General features: G+C 46.1%; 1 protein-coding gene across 2 annotated transcripts in view; it reads left to right on the forward strand.

The window, feature by feature from the left end:
• Positions 1 to 1,346: 1,346 nt before the first annotated feature.
• The window catches only part of MAPRE3 (microtubule associated protein RP/EB family member 3), a 53,289-nt gene continuing 32,861 nt past the window's right edge, over positions 1,347 to 21,774 (forward strand). For both annotated transcript variants that reach the window (XM_028099668.2, XM_028099669.2), the window contains exon 1: positions 1,347 to 1,486. The gene's annotated coding sequence lies outside the window, so the exon portion shown is untranslated. The remainder of the gene's footprint in view (positions 1,487 to 21,774) is intronic.

Below are 21,774 nucleotides of genomic sequence, written 5' to 3' on the forward strand. Positions count from 1 at the left end.
GCTGACAGACTCGGAGGCAGCTTGGTCAGAGAAAGTGAGGAAGAACGAAAATCTTTTTTTTTTTTCTATTTACCTTTTTACCTTTTGACTCCCTTCACCCATTTCTTCGGGGTCAAAGAAAATCTTGAAGAATCTTTGAAGAAAATCTTTCTCTTCTCTTGATTCAATTACATAAACACTTACTGGAACTCTACGGGGTCACATTCTGTGCTAAATGCTGAGGGAGCCAATGAATAAGATAGAATTCCTGTCCACAAGGGGCATATAGTCTGACTGGGGAGACAGACATGTAAACTAAAGACGATACTGTAGGATGTGTGTAATAAAAGAGATATGTATGTTCAAGGTGGGTACAGAGGTGACCTCAGACATCTGTGGGAGTGAGGGCTGAGGGAGGGAGAGCCAGAAACCATCTGCAGGAAGAGAACCAAGCTGATGAAATCACAAAGGGGGTGAGCGTGTTGGAGCCCTGGGCAGAGCACTGAAGGACAAGGGCAGTGGGTGTGAACAGGGAGAAGAGGGATCTAGAAGAACCGGGGAGATCCATAAAAGCAGACTTGGTATAGGGAATTTGGGAACACCAGTGAACAACATATCGAGGAGGGAACTAGTTATGAGGAGGTAGAATCTCAACCAGCTAATGGGCAAGATGAAGAAACAAGAATTGCTTACAAATGCAGTGGGAGAGAGACAATGCGGTTGATAAAAACTCAAGTGATATGTGTATAGACGATTTTGTTAGCTCAGTTTAGGGTTAAGGGTATAGATCTGGTAGGAGATGAAAAGGTACGTTTAACACAGGTAGGAAAAAAATTGAATTTGGAGGTTAGAGTAACGGGCTGTGATTAAAAACCATAAACCGCGAGGAGATACTCGGCCTTAGCTCTCTCGTGTTGCTAAAAGAGAAGAAATATGCTCCAGTTTTTCCTTTGCAGTAGCCGTGAGGCAGATAGGAATCCGTCATCTGGCTACTACGGAATCAGGTGTAAATGGTTGTTCCTTCTGTGATTAGTTAGACAGGGTGGAGGAATTGTTACCCTGTTGCTAAGGAAAAAGGAAGGGGCTGTCCCCAGTTGCCATGGTGACAAGGTAAGAGCGTTCCCTCGGTACCACCATAAATTTATGAGGCGGTTTCTTCTCCTTGTTGCTATGGCAATGTAGAGGGACTGTCTCGTCGCCCCCCGCCGCCCCCCGCCGCCGTCGCTAAGACAAGGTGGAGGTTGGGGCTGTCCTTCCCTCGCCGCCCAGTTGCCTTGGAGACGGCGGGTGCCCTGGCCCCGCCCCGCTCGGACTGACAGCGGTGGCCGCATCGCGCCTGCGCAGTGCTCTCTTCCCCCGCAGTCCCTGTGCGTTGAGCCAGAGACCGCGGCGGCCTCTGCTAGGACCCTTCGCCCCGGAGCCGCCGGCCGGAGCCGCAGCCTCAGTCGCAGCGCCCCCGCCGCCTGTCCCCCGCCCCGCCGCCTCCGCCGGAGCAGCCTCGCGCACTGTGAGTCCGGGCCGAGGCGACCGACGCCGTGGGGCTGAGTCAGCGGGAGGCCCGGGCCCGGGCTGGGGGAGGGGAACCCGGCTGCCCCCCTCGCCTCCCCACCCGCGCCCCCGCCCCCCAACCGCGCCTCACCCCCGCCGCCTCTCTCCCTCCGTCCCTCTCTCTTGGGGTTCACGCGGCGGCCGTCAGGCCTTCGAGCCACTCCCCCTCCTTGCCCTCCCTCCGGACCCACCTCGGGGGCTCCTTCCCCACTAGATGTGGCGCCACCGCACCTCCACCCCGGACTGATCCCCCTGCGTCGCCCCAAACTGCCTCCGGTCCGCCCTTGTCGCTTCTCCTTACTCCTCTTGGGCCTGACACCTCCGGCCTCTCTGGTTTTCCCCAGTGATATGCCAGAAAAAGAGTGACAAGGGAGAGGGCGAGGGGAGACTTGGGGGAGGGGGGAGCATTCTGCCTGCCCAAACCTTGGGGCCTCAGGTTTCTTACCCACACAGTCCTGCCCTGACTGGTGTGGGGAAGCAGGTCTGGACAGTTCTGACTGACTGCTAAGAGCTTCTGGGGCTTTCAGAATAGATTTTGCTGAGAAGGACTCAACCCCGTGATGATGATCGGCTACTGTTTAGTGAACACCCGCTGGTGCATGGTGGCCTTCTAGTGGGCTGGGCTGTTGCCTTGGCAGGTGCTACCGAGAAGAACTAGAGGGAGTGGGGCGGGGGGGAGGGGGTGCGGAGGTTGAGTTGGGGAGCTGAAGTTCCTGCGCTTCCAGTGTGTTGTGAAGAAGCATCTTGCGGTACTCTTTAGTATGCATTTATTTATTTACTTACTAACTTACTTACTTACTTACTTACTTACTTTGCAGTACAACCCTGGTATAATGTGAGGCCTGATATCACCCATAGCAAGTGCTTACTGTTTGTTGAGGGGCTGTGGCAGGACTTAATCTCTGATACCTGTAAATTCCATGCAGTCACCGACTGGGTGACAGTGAGTTTTAACATAACGTGCAGAGTGAAGAGGAAGGAGAAGAACCAGGATTTCTCTGTGGTATAGGTCTGCGGCCTGTACCCCCCACCTCCTGCAGCTGTGAGTCTTTGTGGGGGCTGTCACCCGATAGGGGTTCCAGCATATTTGGACAATTCCCTGGGTTATGTTTGCTACCAATCCACCTGCCCACCCTGCATTCCCTGATTTTGGAGGATCCCAAACTGTTTTCTTTTTCCAGCAGAAATTGAGCTCAAGTCAGAATTGGTGCTCGCAGCCAGGGCTCTCTTAATAAACGTGCCTCAACTCGAGGGCTCCTAACTACTATGCATGTACCTCACTGCCAATATCCTTTGATTCTTTTTTTTTTTTTTTTTTGGCTTCCAGATTCCAGTGTACTGTTAGCAAATATGTGTAAATATCAGGCAGTTAAACCCTACAAGAGGCTTTGCATTTTTTTACTCCAGGCTGCCAAAGGAGTAGATAGTTTACTTCTAAAAATCATGGCGAAGGACCCACTAATTTGCAGTTTTGGGGATTGCAAACAGTGAGAAACAATGATTTTGCTCCTTGACTTTGCTCAATCATGGCCTATTGGCAGCCTCCTCAGAGCCACTCCCCACCCCCATGCCCATCAGATTAGTTTACAGTAGCAAAGACGGCTGTTGCCCTAGTTTTAAACATAGAGATGAAGTTCAGGAAAACTACAGCCCCCATGCAGCAATGCAGTTTCTTCTGTTTCGAATGCCAGTCTGGGGTTTGGCGGGATGCACCTGCCTGCGGGGTGATGGGAGCTGTGGGGCCTGAGAGTTACATTCCTTCTGTGTGGTCCTCTGTGTTGCATAGCTCACCGAAATACCCGGGCAGGGCAGGAGCAGACAGCTGTGCCGGAGAGCTGCTCCTCCTGGGCTGAGTGTATTTTGGGAATCAGCAATAGTACTGGGGTGGAGGGTTGTGAATTAAGAAGCAAGAAAATGTGTCAAGGCTAGATAGATGAGGAGGGTGTGAGTAAAATGTTCCCTTTCCAGTTTGCTCTGGGACGGGACATTTTCAGAGCATCACAGTGGTTTTTATATGGGTTAATTTGCCTTTGAAATCCATACCAGTGTTTTATGAGACAATGATGGAATGCTTTTTAAATGGCTACTATTGGGAAACAGACTAATGCCTATGTCTCGAATGTTGCCTATCCAGTTGTTACTGAATGTAATTGTTAAGATCAGGGAGAGGGACACAATTTGAATGAAGTTAGACCTAAATCTATGTAATCTATATGGTGGTTTTGTAGCATTATATCCCTTTGATTCTAAGACACACCAGCAATTTACCAACGCTTTTTAGTAAAACAATTTAACACAACCAGATCAAAATATATATGTTGATTCTAAGGCACATCCTAATTTCGGGAACAGTAAAGTAGCCAGGACGTGGCAAGATTTGAAGGAGGGATTTGTGTGTTTTAGAACTGAGGAAGGGTGATATTTATAATATTTCTGGGTGTGTGATGATGCCATTACTGACCTACCATCCTGACAGTGCATGCATTGTGAGGACGGATTTCTTCCAAGTCCTTCCTCCAAGTTAGCCCATTTTATGGGGTTATGTGTGTAAGACAATTGACTGTCATTAGGCACAGTAGTTGGCTACTGAACAGAGGAAAGTTCCTATGTGGGAATCCAACCCAAGGCCTTATTATGGTATCTTCCAGAAGCTGAGCCAACTAACTGGCAGCAATGTCTTATGAGCTATACATGAATTTGGCTAGGGTAACATCTTTCAGAGGCTGAACAGAAAATATTATTTTTCTCAAGCAGAATGCATTTGCCCTGATTTGTTTACAGATACATTTATAAAGATCCTAAAGTACATGCCCAACCCCTGTACGATGTTAGAAGTAGAGGGGACTTCAGATGATATAGCTCAATGTTCTCATTTCCAGATTCTAACATGAGACACCAAGAGTTAAGCGATTTGCCTAAAGTCACCCAACTAATGTAAAAAGTATGTGAAAACACTTTGTAAACTGTGTACACTGTACAAATGAATGTTGGTGGTTATTAGTGGCTGAGTCAGGATTAGCACCCAGATTTCTAGAGCTAGTCTGCAATACTACATTGTCTCATCCTTCATGTTTAGTATTCAGAGGATTTTAATAAAAATAATTTAGTAGTCTGTAATTAGTCCTGTAGACAAGGACTTGTTTTATTGTCAGAGATGTTGCAGAGCTAGGTAAAATCTAGTGTCACACTGTCTAATTGAATATTCTTGCCACCTTAAAAATAATAATTTTGCCTCACACACTCTGACTCTAGGAAGGTTTTCCCTTCCAAACTTTGCATCATCTACTATAAAATAAATGTGAAGGTGGGGGCTTGTAGGCCTCTCAACTTGGCATCTGTGAGGCCCCTGCATCCCAAGAGGCAGGGTGCAGGGGGCCAGGAGGGGCCAAGAGGAGCAGTAAACTGGATTATCTTCCAGCTCCCAGCCTGGAACCTTCTATAGTTCCCGGAAGCCCCAGGGAGATTTCTAACCTTTCTCCTGGAGAAAGTGAGGTCGTCTGGCCTCTGGAAGCAGACAGACCTGAGTTCAAATGCTGGTCCTATCACCTCCTAGCTGTGTGGCCTTGGGGGGCTGTGGAACCTCTGCATGCCCATTGCTCCCCTGAAAGCCTGGGATGATAACTGTCTGTTTTGCAGGGTGGTCATGAGGGTGAAATGAAAGAAAGTATGCAGCACGCCTGCTTAATAAGACGTAACAATCACGATTTCCTGTTGCTAGGGTATAGAATTTAAAAAAATACAAATTTGTATCATGTCTTAAGTCCATCTTGGACCCTCATTTCAGTAGCCCCCACCGCCCAGCAGCACTCTCCTGGTGTTTGACACGCTCAGAGAGAAGATTTGTCCCATGAAGACCTGGCACTTGCAGTGTTATTCCAACTGCCAAAATAGGAGTATATGAAATGCCCCTTTGTATCCATGTATTCAGCTGACCTGGTTATCTGAAAGACTAGCAGGGCAGGAGCACTTGCCCGGGAGAGCACAGACTTGGTGTGTTTGTGTATGTCATGGGGGCGGTTAGTCCTCCATTTGGGGAGGCCAGTCTGGGGAGCAAGCTTAATTGGAAATGAAAAAGCTGCTGGGCTCTCCCTTGTGACTAAATCTCCCATGGCCTTCATTCACTTTCTCTTCTGTTAGAGGCGTAGCTCTCCTCCGTGACTTTGCTCGGGTCAGCTTCTGCATCTGTCCAGGAGATCTGGAGGGCCAGGCAAAGGAGCTTTCCATCCTAGCAGGGATGGAAACCCTGCTCGGCAACCTCCTTTCTAGTGAAGAGAAGTAAAGGGAGGTCGTTTGGGATGGCAACATTTCCAGATGGGGTCAAAGGCAGAGACTACCCAGTAATTAAGGAGCCAGGCAAGCCATTCAGGTAGAACACAAATGAACTTAAATTCATATAAATTTCATTTGGGAAGAAAATACGAAGGTATAGGCATCTAAAGACTGAAAAGGGATTAAACACAGTAGGTTTTACCTCTTGGAAGAATTTTGGTGTGGAGGAGGGAAAGGGAGATTCAAAGGAGAACTTTTACTTTATGTGCTTCTATATGTGAATTGTTATAAGCAGCATGTATGTTTTTGTAATTTCATGCAGACGAATAGAGTTAGCAGCGGCTGTTTTTCAGTGAGTACATTTTGATACAAAAGAAGGCTTTGCCTTGGGGCACCTGGGTGGCTCAGTCATTAAGCGAGTGTCTGCCTATGGCTCAGGTCGTGATCCCAGGGTCCTGGGATCGAGCCTCCTGCTCGGAGGGAAGCCTGCTTCTCCCTCTCCCACTCCCCCTGCTTGTGTTCCCTCTCTTGCTATGTCTTTCTCTGTCAAATAAATAAATGAAATCTTAAAAAAAAAAGAAGAAGAAGAAGAAGAAGGCCTTGCCTTTACTTGAAGCCTTCAATACAAGAGGCAGATAGGGTTAGACTGCTTCCCTCAGGCAGGCCAAGCCAGTTTGCACCAAGTCAGTCGTAAGTGAGGGCAGGAAACTCCAAAGTGGCTACTTCCCTGGCAGCCCAAGATGCTTCATTGACCTGCTGCCTACCCACCTCTTTCTCCTGTTTTCCTTCCCTTCTTAAGAATAGTCCCTCCTCTTGCCCAGTTGAAGTCATCATTACTATTCCAATATGCTAATTTAATTTTCAACTATTGATGAAATGCCATCTGACCAGATGACCTTTATGAAAAATCCGTGCCCCTTACTTTACATCAAGAAAGCTTGAAGTTTAGGGGCGCCTGGGTGGCTCAGTCGGTTAGGCATGGGCCTTCCTTTCGGGTCATCCCAGGGTCCTGGGATCGAGCCCCGCATCAGGCTCCCTCCTCGGCAAGGAGCCTGCTTCTCCCTCTCCCTCTGCCTGCTGCTCCCCCTGCTTGTGCTCACTCTCTCTGTCAAATAAATAAATAAAAAATATTAAAAAAAAAAAAAGGAAGGCTTGAAGTTTAAAGGACCTCCGGCTGAAGTGCTGACACACTCTAGCATTAGCTGTGTTTTTGATCAGACCTAGCCGATAGAGCCCACAGCTCATTCAGTAACTGCTTCTCCTAGGAAATAGATGATCTTTGACAAAATAATTACATATTATTGAGCTTTAATCTTCCCATAAGTTGGTCAATTGTGTTTCCTAGCCAGGTGTCCTATTTATTATAGAAAGAAGACACACCTATCATTTGGACACGTGCTTTGGCTTGCTAACCAGGAGTGAGGATGGGTTATGCTGAGTAATCCACATTCCATCGCCTAATCTTCCCTCTGGCCAAGAGTACAAATTTGTGACAGTTGGCCAAGGTTGGTGAGACATTCTGTTGACAAGGATGGTTTTTCCTCTGTGTTGAGTTGACCAGCCAATACTAGCCTAAGCCCTGTATCTCTCACTAGCATCATGTCCTACCAACTTTGCTAAACAGGCATGACATAACATTAGCGTTTTGAGCTCTGAATGCTTTATTTGCCTGAAGTAAATAGGACTTGACCTATTAAAATATTTCAATTCCAAGTAAAATTATTTTTTTCCTGAAATTGTTTCCTGTGTATGGGAGATACATACCACTGTGTGATGTTTAAAATAACTGAGCAAGAAGCATTGCTTCAAATCTGACCAGTAATTTTGACAATGTATATCAAAAGCCTTAAAAAGACATACATCCTTGAATGGAGCACTGGGTGTTATGCACAAACAGTGAATCACGGAACATTACATCAAAAACTAATGATATAATGTATGGTGATTAACATAACATAATAAAATAAAATTTAAAAAAAACATACATCCTTAAATCAGAAATTATGATTCTAAGAATATTTAGAAAATCAAGGGTGTTTACAAAAATACTGTACAAGGATTTTTATTAATGTAACATTATTAATAATATCTAACAGTTAAAACAACTAAAGGGTCAACAATTAGGGATTGGTCAGGTTTACCCAGATAAAATACTGCACCAGTGCACATGCATGTGCGTGCATGCGCGCACGCACACACACACACACACACACACTGAACATACATTAAGAATCTTTTAGGATATTTGTTGATACCAGAAACTTTTGATATAATAAGTGAAAAAGAGATGTAAAATAGTATGTTGAGAATGATACCATTTTTATAAAGAAAAATGTGAAAAAGTACTAGCAGAGCATTTGCCAACCATACATGATAATCTTGAAGTAATGGGATATAAGTGAACATGTTGTTTTGGTAGTGCTTTTCACTATTTTCCAAACTTTTCTGTGTTAGCAATTATAACTTTTATTATCAAACTTTTTTTTAAGATTTTTATTTATTGGAGAGAGAGAGAGCATGAGCGGCAGGGTTGGGGGGCAGGGGGAGGGGGAGAAGCAGGCAAGCAGGCTCCCCTAGGAGCAGGGAGCTCGATGGGGGGTGGGGCTGTACTCGGGGCTCCATGCCAGGACCCCAGGATCATGACCTGAGCCAAAGGCAGACACTTAACCCACTGAGCCACCCAGGGGCCCCTATTATAAAACTTTTAAGCCAGTGCTTTATAGATTCCATATAGTAGAGTAATCTCTAAGAAAATCACAAGATATTTAATCTACTTATTATTATTTCGTTTCACCATTGTCAAGATTAATGAAAAACACATCTCAAAGGTGTTTCTTTAGATACTACTTTATTTCTTCTTTGAAAGAGAACATGGAGTATTATTGTGTGGGTATGTGACTTAAAAACATGGCCTAGTGGGGCACCTGGGTGGCTCAGTTGTTAAGCGTCTGCCTTCGGCTCAGGTTATGATCCCAGGGTCCTGGGATCGAACCCCGCATCAGGCTCCCTGCTCGGCGGGAAGCCTGCTTCTCCCTCTCCCACTCCCCCTGCTTGTGTTCCTGCTCTCGCTGTGTCTCTCTCTGTCAAATAAATAAAATCTTAAAAAAAAAAAAAAACATGGCCTAGAAATGCCCAAGTCCATCATCCAGAGAAGTAATCTCTCTTGACTCAAATGAGCTGTAAAAAAAATTTATGAAAAGAAAGTATCTTTTTTTTTAAAGATTTTATTTATGTGAGAGAGAGAGAATGAGAGAGCGAGAGCACGAGAGGGAAGAGGGTCAGAGGGAGAAGCAGAACCCCCGCCGAGCAGGGAGCCCGATGCGGGACTCGATGCGGGACTCGATGCGGGACTCGATGCGGGACTCGATGCGGGACTCGATGCGGGACTCGATCCCGGGACTCCAGGATCATGACCTGAGCCGAAGGCAGTCGCTTAACCAACTGAGCCACCCAGGCGCCCTAAAAAGAAAGTACTTTAAGATAGTTTTCTTTGCCTCTTACCTTTTGCTGTTTAAATTTATCAGAAGGTTTCAGTAAAACCCTGTATAACAGGGCTCTGTTTGGGGTGGGCTTTCTTCCCCCATGTCTATTCAGATTCTCTGGATTCCCGGTTCCCCCGTGTCTTGGGGACCTTATCTGAGGCTTGCTCTCAGGTTTTGCTGCTTGTATACCTATCTGAACTCTTTCTGAAAGACTGTGCTCAAGCCTGCCGCAGGCTCCTTCCTCCCTTTGCCTTTGGCCATGTTCTGTTCAGCCATCAGCTCAGAGGTCGTTCTTCCTCCAAGGATAGAGAAGGTTGGATGCCTGCCACTAGCCACCTGATGGGCAGAAGCCCTCCGCAGGGACAGACTGGGCAGTTCCCTCTTCACTACACCGGGTCCATGGAGCTCCTAGCTATGAAGGGAGGGCTGGCCCAGTAGCTGTCCTCTCGCCTGATCTTTCCTGTCCACACACACATTGTACGCTGCCTCCATGGCCCCGCCCAGAGGACTGATTCCTGTCTTCCACTAGTGGTGGTGTCTGCTCACCTCAGAGCACTGGGCATCCAGGTTTTAGAGCTGAGGGACGTGTGGCCTGTCACACAGTGCTGCCGTAAATGTTTGCTGAGCAGAATCTGCCTCTTTTTCCAGATGGTTCTGACTACCCAAACATTTGTCCCAGATGGGGTGGAGGCCTTCCTAGCCTCCTGGGATTATTAGTGAAAACTCTTTGGGTATGGCTAGCTGGAGAAGCTCCCCACTTGGCGAGAGTGATCGTCAGAGAGGCATTCATCTCCTCTTGAGGGTGTGGTTGTCCTGGTCACCTTGTCATTTAAATGGGGTTTCCTGATTGGTAGGAAATGAAATCTTAGCTGCTCTGAGTCAGCAAGATCATAGTTGGACTAACGTGTGTTGTGCCATGTGAAAGGGGCAGGCCTTGGACCACTGGATGATTTTAAATATCTCCTCCCATGTGAGGAGTGTTTCCCTGAAGACTTATCTCCCCTGGTATAATTATGCACTGTGTAGCCAGACTTTTCTGCAGTACCAGACTCTTGGCAGGCAGCCACCACCCCCAGCCCCTTCCTTGTAGATTATTGCCACTTATCAGAGACTCTCTGATTTAGTCTCTGATTCATTCTGATTTTCGATGGGTAGAGTTCACAGTTGAAAGCTTCCAGTTTGGGCATCCTATTACCACCTTTAAGTGACAGGACCACTGAAAAGTACAGAGATGTGTTATGCTGGCCCCAAAATAGCAAAAGGTGCAGTGTTTTGAGACTAGATAAGACTTGTATTCCCCAGGGTGCCTGGGTGGGTCAGTTGGTTAAGCGACTGCCTTTGGCTCAGGTCATGATCCTGGAGTCCCGGGATTGAGTCCCGCATCGGGCTCCCTGCTCAGCAGTGAGTCTGCTTCTCCCTCGGACCCTCCGCTCTCTCTCTCTCTCTCTCTATCTATCTATCTATCTCATTCTCTCTCTCAAAAAAATAAATAAAATCTTAAAAAAAAAAAAGACTTGTATTCCCCAGAAAATATAGTTTCCAGGTTTATAGGTTATTCATATACATTTACATATTTTCTTCTCAAGGCTTTATTCTAAATATACCCTCAACACGTACTCCCCAGGTCCTTTCTGTTTTGTATTTAGTCACCATGGGATTTAAAAGAAATGAGACTCAACCTATCTCCATGAGGAGATCATAGTGTGGCTTGGAAGATAAGATGCATGTGTAGAATGACCAGTATATTTGACAACATCAGATGTCAGCAACACATCTGTGGTGCTTTGTTGTGTAAGAAGTGGTCTTTGTGCTTAAGGAACTTGGCTAACATTCTGCTGAGAGTTGGACAAAAATGATATAAGTCACTATAATACAAGGGGATGGAAACTCCAGCAGTGATGGGAAGGGGTGCTTTGGTAACCCAGAAAGGGGAGTGACCCTGAGCCTGTGAGAACTGGGAGGGCTTCAGAGAGGGCGATGCACTGGGCCTGGCTGAGCTGGATGATGCAGGATCCTGTCCACCAGAGGAGAGATGAGTAAGAGAGTTCAGGTAAAAGAAATGAAAAGAACAGTGCATTGTGTGTCATTAGTACTATAGAGTCTAAATTCAACAAGGATTCTGAGAGGAAAATTATCATTGTGAACTGAGGTAACTGGAAAAGACTTCACAAAGGAAGCAGAGCCTGAGCTTGCCCTGAAGGTAAGCAGGCTTTCAGGAGACAGGACAGCAGAGAGGGCTTTCCAAGAGACAAGGCGTCCGCCAAGGAATGACTGGGAGTGAATGTGATGAGGACCATAAGCAGGTCACCCTTACCAAATTGAGGGTGTGACAGTTTGGGACAACATTGGTGACATTAGCCAGAAGTTAGGTAGCTGAGGAGATAATTTGGAGAGAAGTTTCATTTCAGACGTGGAGAACCAGAGGTGACAGTTGGAGACCTCTAAGCGGAGTGATCACATAGAACCAGAAGCCGAGGGTGAGGCTGGGATGGAGCTACAGACTGAGAGTGAGCGGCGCAGAGGGATGGCTGCCCTGAAAGGGGCTCTGTCCAGAAGGCTGGGGTACAGAGCACCAAGACCAGCGCTCCAAGTAATAGGCTTCAAGAACTGTCCACAATTAGGAAAAAAGCAAAGAGGTGTGGGGAAGTTAGGATGGTTCCTCAGCAAGGGAAGAGAAAAGAGAAAGATGTCAAGAAGAGAGAGTCAGTGTCACCGGCTTAACTAGACTCAAGGATCTATCCAGAAGAAAATCATGATGATTGCTGAGGGTGGGAGTCCAGTAAAAGACTGAAGATGGAGGCCAGATTGGGTAGTGTAAAGGGGGGAACTGGGTAGAGGGACAACAGAGGCAATGGATGGTCATCAGAGAGTGGCAACAGGAAAAGGCAGAAAAGTAGTTACCAGAAGAAGCAGCAAGATCAAATTTTTTATTAGTGTAATTCTCTTCTTTATCAGCAAATGCATATAAAAATTTAATGAGTGCATTTTTTGCTTATATAACTTTTCTGTATTAAAATCTGCTTCATCTGCAGATTTCTCTGTATCAACATAATCCATGTATGTGTCACTTCAAATATCCCATTCCAGTACACTCATCTTGATGAGCACTGAGTAATTATATGGAAGTGTTGAATCACTCACTATATTGTACACCTGAAACTAATATAACACTGTATGTTAACTACACTGGAATTAAAGTTAAAAAATAAATAATAAAAATAAAAATAAAAACAAATATCCCATTCCTTCTGTGGTGTTCCATTATATCAATAACCAAAATATGCTGAACTATCAATCTATTATTGGGCAATTGGGGTATTTCCAACATTTTGCAAGTTGCAAGTATAAATATCTCTGCTCTGAACATCACTGTACAAGCCACTATTTTTCTTTTGTGGGTTATTTCTTCAGAGTATATCCCATACAGTGGAATTCAGAGGCAAAGGGTACAAACAATGCTGGATTTTGTTTTGGTTTTGACTTTCCCATTTGGCCCATTCCCCCACCCCTCTTCCTCTGACAACCTCCAGTTGCTCTCTGTATTTGTGGGTCTTTTTCTGCAGGGGTTTTTTAATCGAGATAGAATTGACTCATAACACTGTAGTGGTTTCTGGTGTACAACATAACGATTCGATATTTGTATGTATTGTGAAGTGATCACCAGGACAAGTCTGGTTAGCCTCCATCACCACACATAGTTACAAATTGTTTTTTGTTGTGATGAGAACTTTTAAGATTTGCTCTCTTAGCAACTTTCAAATATACCATACAGTAAATAACTACAGTGACTGCACTGTGCATTATATCCCCAGGACTGACTTTTTGACCTTCATTCATTTCCCCCACCCTCCATACCCCATCTCTGGCACCCATCAGTCTGTCTCTGTATCCATGAATTTGGTGTTTTTAGATTCCACATACAAGTTTTTGTCTTTCCCTGTCTGACTTATTTCACTTGGCACCGTGCCCTCAAGGTCCATCCATGTTGTTGCAAATAGCAGGATTTCCTTCTCTTTTATGAATGAACAATAGTCCATTCTATATGTTACCCCATTTTCTTTATGCATTCATCCATCAGTGGATATTTAGGTTGCCTCCATGTTGTTGTTGTTGTACTAGGCTTATTACGCATTGTTCTCCATGGTGATCCAGCCAGCTTACAATTTGAGTAAGAGTTTGGGATTGACTTGGAATGCTTGCTGATAATAAGGAGATCTGAACACGTGTAATGGCAGAAGGGAGAAGGAGTTATTTGAGGAAAGTAATTTGGGTGCAAGAGAGAAAGGGAGCAAATGGGGAAGATCTTGGGGACACCAGGGAAGGGGTAACCTTGCAGAGGAGGGAAGGGTTGCCTTCCACTGAGACTGGTAGGAGGAGAGGGTGTGGCTCTTTCTACCCATGACTTGCAGGGTGAAGCCCAGGGGAGATGAGTGGCATTCCTGCTAAGAAAAGACCTTTTCCTCAGTGAAATGGAGCCAATACCACTTGTTGAGGTAGGGCTGAGGTCTTGAAGGTCTGAATTAACCGCTGTAAGAAATGAGCCTGGGCGTATGAGAGATGAATAGAAGTCTTGTTCAGGGCCGAGGGCTGACTTGGACCCAGGGATCCCTAAGAGGCTCAGTCTCTGAAGTCCTCTACCCTGGGGAGCAGCAGTGAGTGGCCAGCAGCAAGGGCAGGGTCATGTTCAGCCAAGGTTTCTGAGGAGGCAGAATTTAAGATGGCATTGAAGCAGCTGGCCCTAAGGTCAGAGGTGGAGGGAAGAGCTACAAATCTAAGAGAGGCGTTGGTTGTCAGCAGAAGGAGGGGGCAGAATAATTACAGGCTCAATGAGAACAGAAGGCAGGTTTGGAATATGAGGGATGAGTAGTAAGGAGGTTATTGACAGAAGAAGATTTTAATTTTAAAACTTGGAAGACACTGCTTTTACTTTTCATTATTTACCTTGGTGTAATGTTTGCGGTGTTTTTACATGGGCAGGTATTACCAATAACATTTTTTAAAAAGACTTATTTATTCGAGCGAGAGAGTGAGAGAGCGAGCAGGGGTTGGAGCAGAGGAAAAGGGAGAGAGAGAATCTCAAGCAGACTCCACACTGAGCAGGGAGCCCAATGCAGGGCTCGATCCCACAACCCTAAGATCATGACCTGAGCCAAAACCAAGAGTCAGACGCTTAGCTGACTGAGCTCCCCCCAGGGGCCCCATCAGTAACATTTTTTAAAAACTAATTTAACATCTGGGGGGTTGTGCCTCCAGAGTGTGGCTGGACCACTCTGAGATTGATGAAGGAGAAAAGAAGATGCAGGAGGATCCCAAAGTCTGGCTTGCTAAGTGTTAAAACTGCCAGGTGTCTCTGCTTATCAACCAAGAGCTCCTGTGGTCACAGCTCATCACTGCAGGGTGGCCCCCAGCCACCAGCCTATAAACACCCACACACCAGTACTGTTTCAAACCAGAGGACGCCGACCTTCCCTAGGCTTGGCAGCATTTTCAACGTGATGTCCTGTGGTTCTGGCTGCTTCCGACCCTCTGACCAGGTGCCCTACAGAACCATTCCTCTCCGGCCTCTGTCAGTGAGGGTTCTTCCTTCAGGCAGATCAGCCCCTTGCCAGGAACACAGTTTTGGGTTTTTTGTTTGTTTGTTTTTCTTTTGTTTTTAATAATTTTTTATTTTTATGTTAATCACCATACATTACATCATTCGTTTTTGATGTAGTGTTCCATGATTCATTGTTTGTGCATAACACCAGGAACACAGTTTTGTGAGTGTAGTGGGGCTTCTGTGTCAACCTCACAAATCCCCTCCCTGGGTGCTTTGTGCAGTGTACAAACTCTGTGTCTGTATACAGCAACCCTGTTTCTCTTCTTGCCTGTTTTGAAAGAGGCCCTTCCCTCCCGACCCCTCTTTTTCTCATGTGCTCCTAGATCATCCACTTTGACCCTGACCCTGACTGACACCCATGGCTGTGGGCTGTAGTTCACTTGCCGGATTCACATTACCTCCAGGCTGCACAACCGAGCCATTTATGCAGCTCGCCCTTCACAGCAGTCACGGGGGCTGATAGCAGGGAGCTGAGCAAGGTGGAAACGCGTGGAAAGTCAGGTGCCGGCATCAACGTGGGGAGATGGAAAAGCCGGGGCCAGTGCTCTGCATTCTTTCCAGGGCCTTCAGCTAAGACTAAATTTTGCCTGGCCATTTTGTAAATGATGTTTCGTTAAAGCCAGCACTGAGCAGGAGTGTGGCTCCCTGCCAGTCCCTACCAGGAAGGCACAAACAGCTTGCGGCACAGGCCTCAAGCCAGGTGGGGTAGGAGCTAACGTGCATTGTTTTGCATGTAGAATTTAATGGAATCTTTGTAAACATAGCCTCCTGCCATTGCTCTTTTCTCTTTTCTCCTAGGCAGCCTAGGTGAGAATAATTAGTCCTTGGCCCATAACTACTAACTGAAGAGGAACAGGACAACTGATAGGCTGCAGTCCATGAAAGAGCCTTGAACCTGGAGTTGGGAGGCCTGGGCTCAGAGTTATGTGACCATGAACAAATCACATCTCTCCTTGATCCCGTTTCCTTTCATGTAAAATGAGGGTTCTTTACATATGCTGTTCCCTTTCACCCGGAACATTCTTTCCTGGACTTTCTGGGCTGACTGTCCTTAACCTCGCGTGTCTGGGCCTAAGTGTCATTCCCTCGGGGAAGTGTCTCATGACCTCCACCCCAACTCCACTACAGGCTGGGGCCCCGCTGACAGGCTTTTTCAAATTATGGATCACAAACTTTAATTGGTTGTGAGATCAATTTATTGGGTTGTAACCAGCATTTTGTAAATGAATAGACCAGAAAATGTCAGAGTGCAGAGTTCATAGTAAGAATAAGAATTGTTTAATGAAACTTTTGTTTTATTAAACATGTCTATATGTGTACATATATTTCTTGGATTATAATGTAAAATATATTTTTTACTAAACAGTTGAAAGGCATTGCTTTCAAAACACTCTAGTTCTATATTTTTCCTCTTAGCACTTAATGTGATTATAATTATAGAGTTATTTGTATGATTTTTTTTAAAGATTTTTATTTATTTATTGAGAGAGAGAGAATGGTAGAGAGAGAGCATGAGAGGGAGGAAGGTCAGAGGGAGAAGCAGACTCCCCGCTGAGCAGGGAGCCCGATACGGGACTCGATCCCGGGACTCCAGGATCGTGACCTGAGCCGAAGGCAGTCACTTAACCAACTGAACCACCCAGGTGCCCTATTTGTATGATTATTATATTACTATTTGTCCATTTCACTAGACAACAAGTTCCATGAGTCAAGGACCAAGACTGACTTACTCATCCACATCAGACCCAGAAATAGTTGAGGCTCAACAAATAAGCTCATCGCTCAATGAGTGGCTTTCTGAGGTGTATTTTGTTGCCCTCAGTCCTATGTAGTCGTTCCTAGGAGTGAGTAGACAGTGACTGTAATGATAAACTAACGAGCCCTCGCATTCATCCCTAATGGACAAGAGGACCAGAAAGAGCAGATCTCTGACTGCTCCTCTCCAGGTTGGGAGTGGCACTGGAACCGGAGAAGGCTCCAACCAGCTCCTCTCAGAGGCAACTAGGAAGCAGATACCACAACCACCGTCTATTCAATAAGGCCTCACTTGGGCAGAGTCAACTTTCCGGTAAGGTAGAGACAGAGACATTCAGGGAGCAAAACCCACCACATAATTTGTGCTTCCATGAAAAGAAAGCTGACTGGTCTAGCACTGCCTCTCCCAAGGGTGCGTTTCTGGCCCTCCTGGGTGTGGGTGACCAGACCCTGACCTAGGAGCCCGCCAGGTTCCCAGGGTAGACTTCAGAAAGCCCTTTTCCCTCTGTAGCACCTCCACCCTGCCCACCAACACTTCTGGAGAACTGATCTGCATCATGCGGCATCTTTCTGAAGTCTACCAGTGTAACAGCAGGTACACTGTGCCTTCCCTGATGGAACAAGCCTCTGATTGTAGCCCAGAGAACTTCCTATGGCCGGGAAGGCTCCGTTAGCAAGACCCAGCCAGGCACCGCTCTGCCCAGAGCTCTTCGGGGATGTGCTAAAGGTTGTAACTCAAGAGGACTTGTGACTCTTGAGGGCACTAGGAACCCAATGATAACACAGGCCCTGTGAGGAGTATTTAAGAAGGTCCAATTTGCCCTTTTATCTTTAAAGCTTATCCTTTGAACTCAGATGGTCCTGCCAGCACCTAGCTGTTTTGTGGACATTATGTTGCTTGCTGTCTGGAGCAGATGACCTCTGGGGGCGGGGGGAGGGAGGGGGACAAGGGAATAACTAGCTGTTTTAGAGCTCCCAGAACTGTTAGCTGCAACGTCTTAATGTGTACATTGTGTTCAGCTTGGTTTTCTGGAATTGGCAGCGCCTTCTAACTGCCTCTGCAAAGAAGCTGCCTGTCAGCTTCTCGCAGAAGCTTTCCTAGGTATCTGAGCCATAGTTGGGTTGCTGAAGACAGGAAGCCAGCTGAGAGAAACAACTGAGAAACCTCCCACCCCCGTCCCTTCCCCAGAGGGGGCCGGGGGCTTGGACAGGCATTCCTCCACGACTGTCTGCCGACCGCCAGCTCATCAGCTATTTCTCTGAAGGTCACTCTTGGGAATTTTGGATCCCTTGTCCCATTCTCACCCTAGTTAGTAATCCATGCATTCTCACTTGTATCCATGCATTAGCTTTCCCATGAATTAAAAAGAATTCTTGAAAATCGCTATTAACTTGCCCATATTTCAGAGAAACGTCTAAGAGTAATGTGTGTTTAACTAATAACTTGAGTGTACAGGTCATCAAAACCCCCTTTTTTGGATAGCAAGTGTAAGTCAAAATTGCCTGTAAAAGTATTTTAAAATTAAAGCATTATGGGGGCGCCTGGGTGGCTCAGTCGGGTGATCGTCCTACTCTTGATCTCAGCTCAGGTCTTGATCTCAGAGTCATGAGTTCAAGCCCCGCGCTGGGCTCCACACTGGGCATGGAGCCTACTTAAAAAAAATTAAGGCATTACAGAAACACACTAAGCAGGAAGTAGAAGTCTTCCATGACCTTGTCCCCCAAAAAGAATCGCTGCTGTTTTGTTGAATATTCCAACGTTTTTCTACACACATATTATTTCTTTTAAAAAACGTGGGATCTGACTATTTTTAATATACAGAAAATTGGAAAAGATAGAAACGAGTAATTGAAACATGAAAGCCATTTATAATTCTACCACTCGGATGGTAGTCGCTCAGGCACTGCCCCTCTCCCAAAGCCACCCCAAGGAAACCTACACCCCCAATGCAAAGGTGTGCTGGTTCTGCAAAGCAGCGTTAAGACCCTCTTCTAGTACCCCTTGCCACCAGACCACCAGCCCTAAGACCCCACCCGTTGGAAAACCGGGTGCTGCCATCGCTACTTAACTACAGTGACCGTATCGTTGCCTTTCCTCCCAGTTTTTAACTAAATTAGAATCCTATCCACTTACAGTTTTTCTAGCAGTCACTTTTAAATCCCAATGCAGGACCCATGTGCAAAGCACTTCCCATTGCAATAGCATTGCATTTGGTTTTGTCCCTGGTAGCACTATTTCCAAGACACTGACATGTTGGGGGACTTTGTTTTGAGCTCTCCCCTGGAAGACACTTCTCACTGTGCTAGCGGAGAAATGGAAACATAGGGGCAAGGACTTGTTTTAGAGCAAAATAAAACTCTGGCTTAGTTCAACTTACCTACAGGTGTCTAAATGCCCAATATCACTGGCTGAACTGCCTACGTTTGCTGAAACTTCTGGAAAGAAGTAGAAGGGACATCCCTAGGTCCTGAATTCTTCCTTTCCTAGCCTGGGTATCAACAGCTTAGTACCATTTGGATAGATGTGCTTCAGCTCTGAGACAGGTTGGTAAAACACGTGCCGTGGAAACTCTTTTCCTTCCTTTGGGGAAGGATCCTGGCCCTTCCCCAGTCAGTCAGAGTCCCACCTGGGCCATCCTCCCAGTTCATGACATGTTTCACAATATTCTCGTTCTCGATTCTCTTCTGTACATCTCATTTCTTCATGTGCAAACACAGCCAGGGAGAGTTCTGACAGTGTGGATCTGAGCGGGTGATGTCATTCTCATAGAGGGAACCTGGCAGAAGTAGGCTCTGGAGACCCACTCCACCACCTCAAGTTTGGCCCAGGTCAGTGCCAAGACCACTGAGCAATCAACATAAGCCAGAGCAACCTCCACGAGTGAGAGCAAAAAGGGACTCACAGCTGAGAGTGCAGTTGAGGGCAGGTGGGATCGGTCTGTGGAGCAGCTTCCTAAGGCTGCTACGAGTCTCCATGCACTTAGTGGCTTAGAACGACTCAAGTCTTTTGTACAGTTCTGGAGGTCAGAAGTCCCAAATCAGTGTCAGTGGGCATAGTGGGCTGAATGGTAGCTCCCCGAAAGTCCCACTCCCCAGAACCTATGAATGTTACCTTATATGGTGAAAGAATGAATATTACCTCCTATGACAAAAGGTGTGATTAAGGATCTGGAGAAGAGGAGTTTGTCCTGAATTATCTGGGTGGGCCCTAAATGCAATCACATGTATCCTTTAAGGGGGAGGTGGAAGAGGTTTTGAGAGAGAAGAGAAGGAGACGGTATGACCAGAGGCGGAGATTGGAGTGATGTGGTCACAAGCCAAGGAGTGCCTAGAATCACGAGAAGCTAGAAGAGGCAAAAACAGATTTCCCCTAAGAGCCTTCGGAGGGCGGCTTGACACCTTGCTTTTGGACTTCTGGTCTCCAGAACAGTGAGACAGTACATTTCTGTTGTGTTAAGCCACTCAGTTTGGGTAATTTGTTACAGCAGCCATAGGAAACTACTATAGTGGGCTAAAATCAAGGTGCTGGCAAGGCTGTATTCCTTCTGGAGGCTCTAGGAGAAAATTCACTTCCTTGTCTTTTCCAGCTTCTAGAAGCTGCCTGCACTCCTCGGCTAGCAGCCCTGCATCCCTCTGACCTCCGCTGCCATCGTCACGTCTCTCTACCCTTCCCACTCCCCTCTTACAAAGACCCCTGTGATTATATTAGGCCCACCTATAATCCAAAATAATCTTCGCATCACAAAATCCTTAACTTAATTACATCCGCAAAGCCCTTTTGCCATTTAAGGTAACCTCTTCCCAGGTTCCAGGGATTCAGACATGGACATCTTTGAGGGCCTACCCGCAATCTATATAATCCTAAAGGGTGTGACTGGGAATGGTGGCTCTGTTCACCACATCCCCATGTGTTCAGATTAGATGAACTCATGCAAGTGAGAAAGCATCAAAGGAACACTTCTTTGAGCAGAAGTAGGAAACAGGGAATGCATTACCCCCACAGGTTCTTCTAGGCAGAAATTATAGAAGGGCTGAGGTCAGCTGTGGTAAAAAGAAGGGGTACGGATGTGAGCTAGGCAATGTGAGGTTCTCCCTCTAAGCTTTCAATGTGATGATGTGTGTGTTGGGGGTGGTCTTCTACAGCACTCACCTTTGGGGTTTCTCACAGAGACTAAGCTGAATGGGTCTGTAGGGCATTTCATGCAGCCATCAGTCATAAAGCTGGTGCCTATGGAGACACAGCACCCTGAAGATGAGCCAAAGGATGAGTCACAAGAAGTGTACATGGTACTGGGATTAGAGGTAATGGGGCAAGGTTGTTGTAATGGGAGAGTTACAGGGCACGTGAGAAATATATGGGTCCGTCATACGAGACAGAAGCCTTTCCTGCAGGGTGCTTGCTGGTCAGAAGGGAGAGTGAGAAGCAGAAGAGCCGCCATTTGGAACATGTTTCTATCTAGAGGCAAGAATTCAGGAGAGAGCAATCCATAATAGGTACTCTTGAAGGCAGATGGAATGACTTGAGGTGGTTTGAATCTACATCAAGACCGTCAAAAGCAGAGTTTCATTCTGCTTCTGCCTGTCTCTCCAGCTCTGAGAAAGAATACTTTCTTCCTCACAAGTAAATAAAACTTCCTACTTGGATAAGAAGGCATTAATTATTAATGTTTATTTTTATATTTACAGATGAAAGGCATGCCAACTTCAAAGAAATAGAGTTGGGACTGGGGAAGAGAATTAATTCTCAGCATTATAATTATCTACTAGAAAACACTTGTGACTATTTTGAAAGTTTTTCATGATTGACTATAATGGTGGAGAATTTTTAAAAGAAATTTGACAACCAATAAAGAGACCAGGGAAGAGTCTCTGAAGACAGAAATGTTTGTGTTCCTAATCACTCCCCAAGCTCTTTTCTAGGACAAGGCAGTAGACAGAGGTGTCCTGCATGCTTGCAAAACATGATGAGAAGTTATGGTGAATGCCTCGGAACCTTGCCAAATAATTAATGGCTTAAGTCTGCTTCAGCTCCTCTTTTTATAACACAGAGGTCTGAGACTCCAATTAATGAATTTTGCTTTAAAAAGCAGCAGCCTGTTAGATACATGCTCCAGTTTAGAGCATAAAACTCAAGGATGGGGA

Source organism: Eumetopias jubatus, unplaced genomic scaffold (assembly GCF_037043125.1).
Source record: "Eumetopias jubatus isolate StellerSeaLion01/CBP00866 unplaced genomic scaffold, mEumJub1_p1.0 scaffold_9, whole genome shotgun sequence".
In the NCBI taxonomy this organism is placed as follows: domain Eukaryota; kingdom Metazoa; phylum Chordata; class Mammalia; order Carnivora; family Otariidae; genus Eumetopias; species Eumetopias jubatus.